Source organism: Suncus etruscus, chromosome 19, assembly GCF_024139225.1.
Source record: "Suncus etruscus isolate mSunEtr1 chromosome 19, mSunEtr1.pri.cur, whole genome shotgun sequence".
Classification (NCBI taxonomy): Eukaryota; Metazoa; Chordata; class Mammalia; order Eulipotyphla; family Soricidae; genus Suncus; species Suncus etruscus.
The window spans coordinates 23,018,596-23,029,172 of record NC_064866.1 but is presented as its reverse complement, the minus strand read 5'-3'; the positions used below and the strand labels follow the sequence as shown (position 1 = coordinate 23,029,172).

Below are 10,577 nucleotides of genomic sequence, written 5' to 3'. Positions count from 1 at the left end.
ATCATCATTACTCCTCATTTACCCTTTCTAACTTAAGTACTGTAGAGTCCTAAGTCTCAGACCAAAGTGGTGCCCTGGAATTAACACCCACCCAACTATTTTAAAAGGCATAAAAAAAGACACTTATATGTTTTCAACATTTTATGGGTGTTTTCTTTGATGTCTATAAACTTTTGCTAAATATTTTCTTATACATTGACGATCCCCCCCCCATGTTTTTTATCTTCTCTTTGTGAACTGCTCAATATATAATTTGGTGTGAAAGAATCCCTCAGTTTAATACTTATGTTTGAACCAAGTCATGGGTCTTGTTGGAAATATTCTTACGCCCCATATATCTGATAGCACCACGTGGCTTTATTTCTTGTTTGCTTAGGCACACTAAAATGGGAAAATACTATACATACCTATAGGTTCTTATCTAATAGAGATGGGAACACACAAATCTTGTAGTGCAATGAGACCTTACACCCTGAACATTGACATAAAGACCAGGCACAGGCCTCAGAATAATGGGCATTCTCCATTCACCCCTTGATCTACAGAAGACATTTACAAAACATCCAAGGTTGTATATAACATCACCTGGTGGCATTCCTGTACCAGGGAAGACCCTACAGCTGCCCTGACATCTATCTACTCAAAAGAAACACCCCTTAACACTGAGAAGACAACAAGAACAATGACCTGCTTACTGGACAGGGCTTGCTGTATTGCCCTTTAATTGTGAGGTTTGTCTATAACATCACCTGGAAACAATCCTCTACCACGGAAGACCCTACCACTGCTCAGACATCGTCCTGCTCAAAAGAGACTTCCCTTAACACTGAGAAGACTTAACAACAACAACCTGCTTAGAGGAAAGGGCTTCCTGCATTGCCCTTACATGGTGAGGTGAAACAAGAAGGCACTCCACATCATGACTTCAATGTAGGACATACAGATTCCAGAATCTTTAATACAGAAACATGATACCAACAACAGAGACTGTGTGAAAAGTGTGTTGGCACTACGGGCAATGTCTTGGATTGGACGATAACTTGCCTGAAGCCTAGAGCTGGTCTTATGCCAGGAAACTTCAGGGGTATGATCTCTTTGTATTTAGGCCAAGGTTATTCCTTTCCATGCCTCTCATATTTTGGTGGGCCTATGCAAACAACAATTGCCACTCTAACAACGTTTTTACTGTGCTCCTTTAACTCTAATCTTTAAAACGCACCCACTTAAAATTTGAGGTTAACTTAAGCTAATATTCATGTACATGGAAATGTAAAAAATACTATGCCTCTAATGTTAAAGGAGTTACGTAAGTTTGATGGCTTTAGATTGCCTTGTGTGCTGTTAAGAAATATTATAATGTGCTACAATCTGGGGACTCGAGGGACAAAATAATCGCACATGGATTCTGTTTTATTTTATCTTAACGTTCTTTGGCTGAAAGTTCAAAGTTAAGATATCAGCAAGGGGACTTCTTCTGAGAATTATGTTATGGGTGATTGTCCTTCCACTGTAACTTTACCTTGTCCTCTTTCTTTGCATCTTTTGTTCTCATAATTCAAAATAAAAAAATTAAAAAAAAAGAATTTAAGTCTCTTGCCACCAGAATGAAAGATTTATCAAGATAACTTTTTTCATTTCTCCTTTTTTGTTTTGGTCTTGGCCTACACTTAACATTACTCAGGGCTTATTTTTGGTTCTGTGCTTAGAGTTCAATCTCAAAATACTTTGAGTACCATATGTGATACCCAGGATTTAACCTTGGTTGGCTGCTAGCAAGGCAAGAATATTAATTACTGTACTATCTCTCCAGTCTTTGAGATAATTTCTCCAAAGAAACATGTTATATATGAGACTATTCTAATGATAGATGACTAAATAATATAATTATATATCTTATTATATTATTATATCTTATTACTCAACTTACTTATTTAAGAACTTATTTCTTAGTTTTAGTGTACATTCGTGCAAGTATCTTAAATGACATGTGTTCAATATTTTGAGACCTACATAAGAAAATTACTTTCCAAGACCATGTAACATTTCAGTCATACTTCAATTCAGTTTCTGAATTCTCATTCCATTGTCCTTTCTGTCTCACAGCACACTAATTCTTCAAATAAAGTATTATAATTCAACATGAGATAGTAATTGTATTCTTAATTTAAATGTATCATTTATCAATGTTCTAAGTAGTGCACTATTTATGTTTATTTTGTTTTTGTTGCTGTGCTGCGGGAGATTCTAAGGATTTATATATTAAGGCTTTAAGAGTTAAATTTATATATCAAGGCATTAACAAGAGCTAACAAAGTTTAACAGAGTTACTAGCTTATCAAAGTTTCCATGTGTATTTATGTTTTTTAAATTTTAACTAAAATATATATTCAATTATATAAAATAAAAACTTAGATATGCCTAAATTAAGTAAATCCCCAGAGGTAATTAAATTTGATTATTTTATATAAACCAATACAATTTCATTATTTGTTACTTTTTTCAAGCCAAGTTAAGAATTTCCCCTCTCCATCACTTCCCAAATAAGTTTTTCTTAGAAACTTAACTATAAATGTACATAGTTGCACATTCATTGAATCAATCACTCTGTCCTATATTTTTTTAAATTTTATAATTTCTCTGTAAGTAGGTTTTATTATTAATAGTTTGATGATAACTTAATTATGCTTAAATAAATTGACCAAAACTTTACAGTAAAGCAGTAGGCATCATATGAAAACCAGAGCCATCATACATCAAAATTGTGAATTTGAATAATGTAAAAATGTATTATTTTCAATAAAAAATTTATATAGAAAATATGTATTTTAAGTTTATTTTGTACTTAATAATATACTAGGTACAAAGAGTTAAATACCTCCTTATATAAAATGCATTTAAATATTTGCAAAGAGTGCTTGCTTCGGCAGGACATATACTAAAATTGGAACGATACAGAGAAGATTAGAATGGCCGCTGCGCAGGGATGATATGCAAATTCGTGAAGAGTTCCATATTTTAAAATTTGAAAAAAAGAACACGTCATGACAATGAGACTAAAGTAGAAAATAGCACTCTCTAAACTAGTGAAAGCAAAGATAAATAGATGGGAATATATTAAGCTGAGAAGCTTCTGCATCTCAAAGGAAAGAGTGCCCAGGATACAAGAGCCACTCACTGAGTGGGAGAAACTGTTCACCCAATACCCATCAGATAAAGGGCTAATATTCAAAATATACAAAGGCACTGACAGAACTTCACAATAAAAAAAATCTAATCCCATCAAAAATGGGGAGAAGAAATGAGCAGACACTTATTCAAAGAAGAAATACAAATGCCCAAAAGGCACATGAAAAAATGCTCCAGACTCTGGAAACAATCAAGATGTCCTTAAACAGATGAATGACTAAAGAAACTGTGGTACATATACACAATGGAATATTGGGGGGTTTTTGTTGTTGTTCGTTTGTTTTTTGTTTTTTGTTTTTTGTTTTTTTGGGGGTCACACCTGGCAGCGCTCAGGGGTTACTCTTGGCTCTACGCTCAGAAATCTCTCCTGGCAGGCTCCGGGGACCATATGGAATGCCGGGATTCAAACCACCGTCCTTCTGCATGCAAGGCAAATGCTCTACCTCCAAGGCAAATGCTCTACCTCCATGCTATAGCCTTCAGGAGAGATCAAGTCATGACATTTTTCTATACATGGATGTACATGGCTGAAATAAGCCAGAGGGGGAGAGAGACACAGAATAGTCTCACTCATCTATGGGTTTTAAGGAAAATAAAAGACATTTTTGCAATTATTCTCAGAGACAAAAGAGAGGAGGGCTGGAAGGTCCAGCTAACGACATGAAACTAATCAGAGAGAGATGACTGCAGTTAGATAAATAACTACATTGAGAACTATCATAACAAAGTGAATGAATGAGGGAAGTAAAAAGCCTGTTTAGTATAGGCGTGGGTGGGTTCAGGAAGAGGGACATTTGGGACATTGGTGATAGGAACGTTGCACGATGAAGGGAGGTGTTCTTTACATGACTGAAACTCAACTACAATCATATTTGTAATCAAAGTATTTAAATAAAGTTATTAATAAAAATAAATATTAATAAAAATAAAAATTAATAAATAAATAATTGCAAAGAGTTGTCCAAGAATATTTTATGAACTTTTCTCAGAAATATTTTAATAAATAAAATAATACTAAACCAATAATAAATATTTAAAATAATTTTCTAAGCTGTTTGTAATGTTTTCTGTTTGAAAACCTAGCCAGATTTTTCTGTAAAACTTCTTTTCAAAAAATCCCTGGGTTATTAATAATGTAGCCTTATCTGACCTATGCAAGGATTTATTCTTCCAATTAGTATGAACACGTTTTCTTGGGTTATTTTTTTCATTTTGCTCTTACTTGCCATATTAAATTGTTCCATGCTTGCACTATATTCATCTCTAATCAGAAAACTATAGGACAGAGGTGACAGAGAGAGATTTCCCCTAATTGGAAATATGTCAGCATTTTTCTAGGTGACATATAATGAAGTATCTGGTGAGAATGAGGGCATGGCATTCTGACCTTACATCCTGTAATGTATTTGCGAAACATGGATGATTAAATCTATGAGCAGTGACTTTTTCTAAGGTATACAATTTTCTTAAAGTAAAGCTTTAATATTTCTTATAATCAAAGTACTTATATTAAAAATAGGTGTGTTTTTTATATAAAGAATAAGTTAAGTTTTCTAAATCTTTTACAGAATATAATTACTTCAAAAAATTTGATGAATGATTGAAGGACAGAAACTTCACTTATATTTGTGATTTGTGGTTAAACTTCTAGGAGATTCTAGAATACCTCAAATTGGAATATGGGTTAAGATCCATATATTTCTATTCATCACCTTCTACATTAAAGACAAAGTGATGTAAAATGTTACCTTAAAGAAAGAAAGGAAAAATACAGTTTTCATAGGGATGGATCTTATATACTTCTAAATATCAACATCACTATTAAACTATATATGTTTAAAAATAAGCTATATTATTTTTATGATATATCATTTATTTATTCTTATTATCTTAAAGACATTGTTAGAAGCAGAAGAAATCTGATATTCTTAAACTGACTTGGAGAAAAAACTGTAAACATCTAACTTGTATAGCTCCAAGACAAGTTATTCATGCATAACAAATATTAAAGATAGAAAAAAATTAGAGTTAAAATTAGAAGGATACAAATTCAAAACAATAAATATGACTTTCTCCAGAATTCATAGAAAAGACCTATAGCAGAGGCATATAGAATAGTTTCTTCCTTGTCCATTATTGTCTTTATTGTTCTTTATAAATTCATTTTCTTTTTTATGTACTCTTAGCAATTGTGGATATTTTTGTAATATCAACCACAATTTTCTAGTTTTAGTCAGAAGAACTTATATCCTTGGTATTATAAATGAAATACTGCTAAATTATTCTTTCAGTTACTTTTACTGATCTATAAGAAATCTTTGGTTTTGTGTGATATTTTGTTTATCTTATTTCCCTTTCTACACCATTTGCAATGTTCTTTATATTGTGTCTAATTTTTATTATGAGTAGGTATCTTATTATTAACTTAAAGTTATTACTAACTTAAAGTTGTGTTGGATGTATATTTGGGGTTGATGTAATTTAGGAAAGTTTCACTCTATATATATAGTCTCAGTATGTTTTTTTTTTAATTCCAAGATTTTGGGTCTTCTCTAAAATTATTTTTTGCTGTTCTACCTTAACCTTAAATAAATATCTTTTTTAAGAAAAAAAAATCTGTATCGCTCATTATGATACCTTTCATGGGCTTCTTTGTAATTTTTTTAGTCTCCCAGGTAGGCACACTAAAACTAATTACCAGATCAGTAAAAAAATAAATTAAAATTTTCCTGTACCATCAACTACATTATTTCAAAGATAGTCAATTGGGAGATTCAGACAAAACAAAGTATTAACAGTCACTCCTCAAGTTCAGTCTTCTTGAACTAGACATAAGTATTTGGCTTAGAGAAATAAATTCATTCTCTAAATAATGTCAAGAAGTTAGCTCATATTCAAATTATAAAACTGTCTCAATTTATATTACAGAGTTGCTTGAATAAGGCATATATCACATGATCCTCTTAAATTCTTAGTTCTATTTATAATAAGTAACCATGAGACAGGAACAAATTACAAAAAATAGAGATAAGATATTTTCCTCTTAGCAAATATTAGGATATTCCCAGATGTCTATCAAGGACCTTAAATCAGGTCACATGCCTTCTGTTTTTTCTCCCAGGTTATCATATTAAAGAGAGCAAATAGATTGCATTAAATAAACTGCATTAATTATTGCATTTCCCAGTGGACTTTGCCCAATGATTATAAACAGATAGCCAACCAAATACTTTGCTAATACTTGCATCTATTTTTATAATTAAAAACATATTTGGGGCCAGAGAGATAGCATGGAGGTAAGGTGTTTGCCTTTCATGCAGAAGGTCATCGGGTCGAATCTTGGCATCCAATATGGTCCCCCTTGCTTGCCATGAGCAATTTCTGAGTATGGAGCCAGGAGTAACTCCTGAGCACTGCCAGGGGAGACCCAATAACTACACACACACACACACACACACACACACACACACACACACACACACACACACACAACATATTTGACTTAGAGATACCGAGGAAGGGTAGGAAGAGGATAATAGAGGAATGATTTGAAAGAGAGCACAGGCTTCTCCAAAGTTGAAGAGAGCCCCAGTACAAAGCACAGTGAGAAAGTCTGAAAGTAGACATCTCAAGAGCGAAGTGAGGTAGATATTTGTATGTGAGCACACGTTTCAAGGACCCAGGAAGCACATATGTTCCTTTTCTTAATTACTGAAAATATTTTTTAATATGTCTGCTCTTCTGTTATAGACTAGAATTTGTATATATTTCTGTTTTATTCTGTCATGGCAGCTGAAAGAAAAAAATGTCTATTAGATCCTATTTTCTTTTGTTGTTTTTGGGGTCACACCAGGTGATGCTTAGTGGTTACTCCTAGCTCTGCACTAAGAAATCGCTTCAGGCTCGGGGGACCATATGGGACACCAGGGGATCACACCACGGCCTATTCTAGATTAGTTCATGCAAGGCAAATGCCCTACTGCTGTGCCACTGCTCCGGCCCCCAAATCCTATTTTCTTTCTTTTTCCTTTTATTTTCTTTATTAAAACACCTTGATTACATATATGATTGTGATTAGGTTTCAGTCATGTAAAGAATACCCCCTTCACCCGTGTAACATTTCCACCACCAATGTCCCAAATCTCCCTCCATCCCACCCCACCCCCACCTGTACTCCAGACAGGCTTTCCAGTTCCCTCATTCATTCACATGATTATGGTAGTTCTCTGTGTAGTTATTCCTATAGCTGTACTCACCACTCTTTGTGGTGAGTTTCATGGAGTGAGCTGGAAGTTCAGCCCTCCTCTCATTGTCTCTGAGGATTGTTGCAAACGTAACTGTTATTTTTCTTAAAACCCATAGATGAGTGAGACTATTCTGCGTCTCTCTCTCTCTCTCTCTCTCTCTCTCTCTCTCTTTATCTCCCTCTGACTTATTTCACTCAGCATGATATATTCCATGTACATGCATGTATAGGAAAATTTCATGACTTCATCTCTCCTGATGGCTGCATAATATTCCATTGTGTATATATACCACAGTTTCTTTAGCCATTCATCTTTTGAAGGGCATCTTGGTTGTTTCCGGAGCCTGGCTATTGTGAATAGTGCTGCAATAAATATAGGTGTAAGGAAGGGGTTTTTGAATTGTATTCTTCTGTTCCTAGGGTATATCCCTAGGAGTAGAATAGCTGGGTCGAATTGGAGCTCAATTTCCAGATTTTGGAGGAATCGTCATATTGCTTTCCATAGAGGTTGAACTAGACGGCATTCTCACCAGCAGTGGTTAAGATTTCCTTTCTCTCCACATCACTGCCAGCACTGATTGTTCTCATTCTTTGTGATGTGCGCCAATCTCTGTGGTGTGAGGTGGTATCTCATCGTTGTTTTGATTTGCATCTACCTGATGATTAGTGACGAGGAGCTTTTTCTCATGTGCCTTTTGGCCATTTGTATTTCTTTTTTATCAAAGCATCTGTTCATTTCTTCTCCCCATTTTTTGATGGGATTAGATGTTTTTTTCTTATAAAGTTCTACAGTGCCCTGTATATTTTGGATATTAGCCCCTTATCTGATGGGTGTTGGGTGAATAGTTTCTCCCATTTGGTGAGTGGATCTTGAATCATGGGCACTATTTCTTTTGAGGTGCAGAAGCTTCTCAGCTTAATGTATTCCCATCTGTTGATCTCTGCTTCCACTTGTTTGGAAAATGCAGTTTCCTCCTTGAAGATGCCTTTATTCTCAATGTCATGGAGTGTTTTATTGACGTGTGTTCTATATACCTTATGGTATCAGGTCTGATATCAAGGTCTTTAATCCATTTGGATTTTACCTTCATTCATGATGTTAACTGGGGGTCTATGTTCACCTTTTTGCAAGTGGCTAACCAGTTCTGCTAGCACCACTTGTTGAAGAGGTTTTCCCTGTTCCACTTAGGATTTCTTGCTCCTTTGTTAAAAATTAGGTAATTGTATGTCTGAGGAACATTGTTTGAGGACTCAAACCAATTCCACTGATCTGAGGGTCTGTCTTTATTCCAATATCTTGCTGTTTTGATAACTATTGCTTTGTAGTAAAGTTTAAAGTTGGAGAAAGTAATGCCTCCCATTTCCCTTTTCCCTAGGAGTGCTTTAGCTATTAGAGGGTGTTTATTGTTCCAGATGAACTTTATAAGTGTTTGATCCACTTCTTTGAAGAATGTCATGGGTATTTTTAAAGGGATCGCATTAAATCTGTATAATGCTTTGGTTAGTATTGCCATTTTAATGATGATAATCCTGCCAATTCATCAGCAGGGTATGTGTTTCCATTCCTGTGTGTCCTATCTTATTTCTTGGAGCAGGTCTTTATAGTTTTCTTTGTATAGTTCCTTCACGTCTTTGGTCAAATTGACTCCAAGGTATTTGAGTTTGTGTGGCACTAATGTGAATGGAATTGCCTTCTTGACTTCTTTCTCTTCCCCAAAACACTGTACAGATTTAATGTGATCCCCCTAAAGATACCCATGACATTCTTCAAAGAAGTGGACCAGGCACTTTTGAAATTTATTTGGAACAATAAACACCCTCGAATAGCTAAAGCAATCATTGGGAAAAAGAATATGAGAGGAATTACTTTCCCCAACTTTAAACTTTACTACAAAGCAATAGTTATCAAAACAGCATGGTATTGGAATAAGGACAGGCCCTCAGATCAGTGGAATAAGCTTGAATACTCAGAGAATGTTCCCCAGACATACAATCACCTAATTTTTGATAAAGGAGCAAAAAATCCTAAATGGAACAAAGAAAGCCTCTTCAACAAGTGGTGTTGGCACAACTGGGTAGCCACTTGCAAAAAATTGAACTTAGACCCCCAGCTAACATCATGTACGAAGGTAAAATCCAAATGGATTAAAGACCTCGATATCAGCCCCAAAACCATAAGATATATAGAACAATACGTAGGTAAAACACTCCAGGACATTGAGGCTAAAGGCATCTTCAAGGAAGAAACTGCACTCTCCAAGCAAGTGAAAGCAGAAATTAACAGATGGGAATATATTAAGCTGAGAAGCTTCTGCACCTCAAAGGAAATAGTGCCCAAGATACAAGAGCCACCCACTGAGTGGGAGAAACTATTCACCCAATACCCATCAGATAAGGGACTAATCTCCAAAATATACAAGGCACTGACAGAACTTTACAAGAAAAAAACATCTAATCCCATCAAAAAATGGGGAGAAGAAATGAACAGACACTTTGACAAAGAAGAAATACAGATGGCCAAAAGACACATGAAAAAGTGCTCCACATCACTAATCATCAGGGAGATGCAAATCAAAACAACGATGAGATACCACCTCACACCACAGAGAATGGCAACCATCACAAAGAATGAGAATAAACAGTGTTGGCGGGGATGTGGGGAGAAAGGAACCCTTATCCACTGCTGGTGGAAATGCCATCTAGTTCAACCTTTATGGAAAGCGATATGGAGATTCCTCCAAAAACTGGAAATCGAGCTCCCATACGATCCAGCTATACCACTCCTAGGAATATACCCTAGGAACACAAAAATACAATACAAAAACCCCTTCCTTACACCTATATTCATTGCAGCACTATTTACCATAGCAAGACTCTGGAAACAACCAAGATGCCCTTCAACAGACGAATGGCTAAAGAAACTGTGGTACATATACACAATGGAATATTATGCAGCTGTCAGGAGAGATGAAGTCATGAAATTTTCCTATACATGGATGTACACGGAATCTATTATGCTGAGTGAAATAAGTCAGAGAGAGAGAAAAACGCAGAATGGTCTCACACATTTATGGGTTTTAAGAAAAATGAAAGACATTCTTGCAATAACTTTCAGACACAAAAGAGAAAAGAGCTGGAAGTTCCA

The 10,577-nt window shown here is 35.1% G+C and overlaps 1 non-coding gene across 1 annotated transcript; it reads left to right on the top strand.

Annotated features, from left to right (window-relative positions):
- The first annotated feature begins 2,913 nt into the window (after positions 1–2,913).
- On the top strand, positions 2,914–3,018 carry LOC125997702 (U6 spliceosomal RNA). Its single transcript, XR_007491738.1, has one exon. It is a non-coding gene; the product is annotated as a U6 spliceosomal RNA (small nuclear RNA).
- The last annotated feature ends 7,559 nt before the right edge of the window (positions 3,019–10,577 follow it).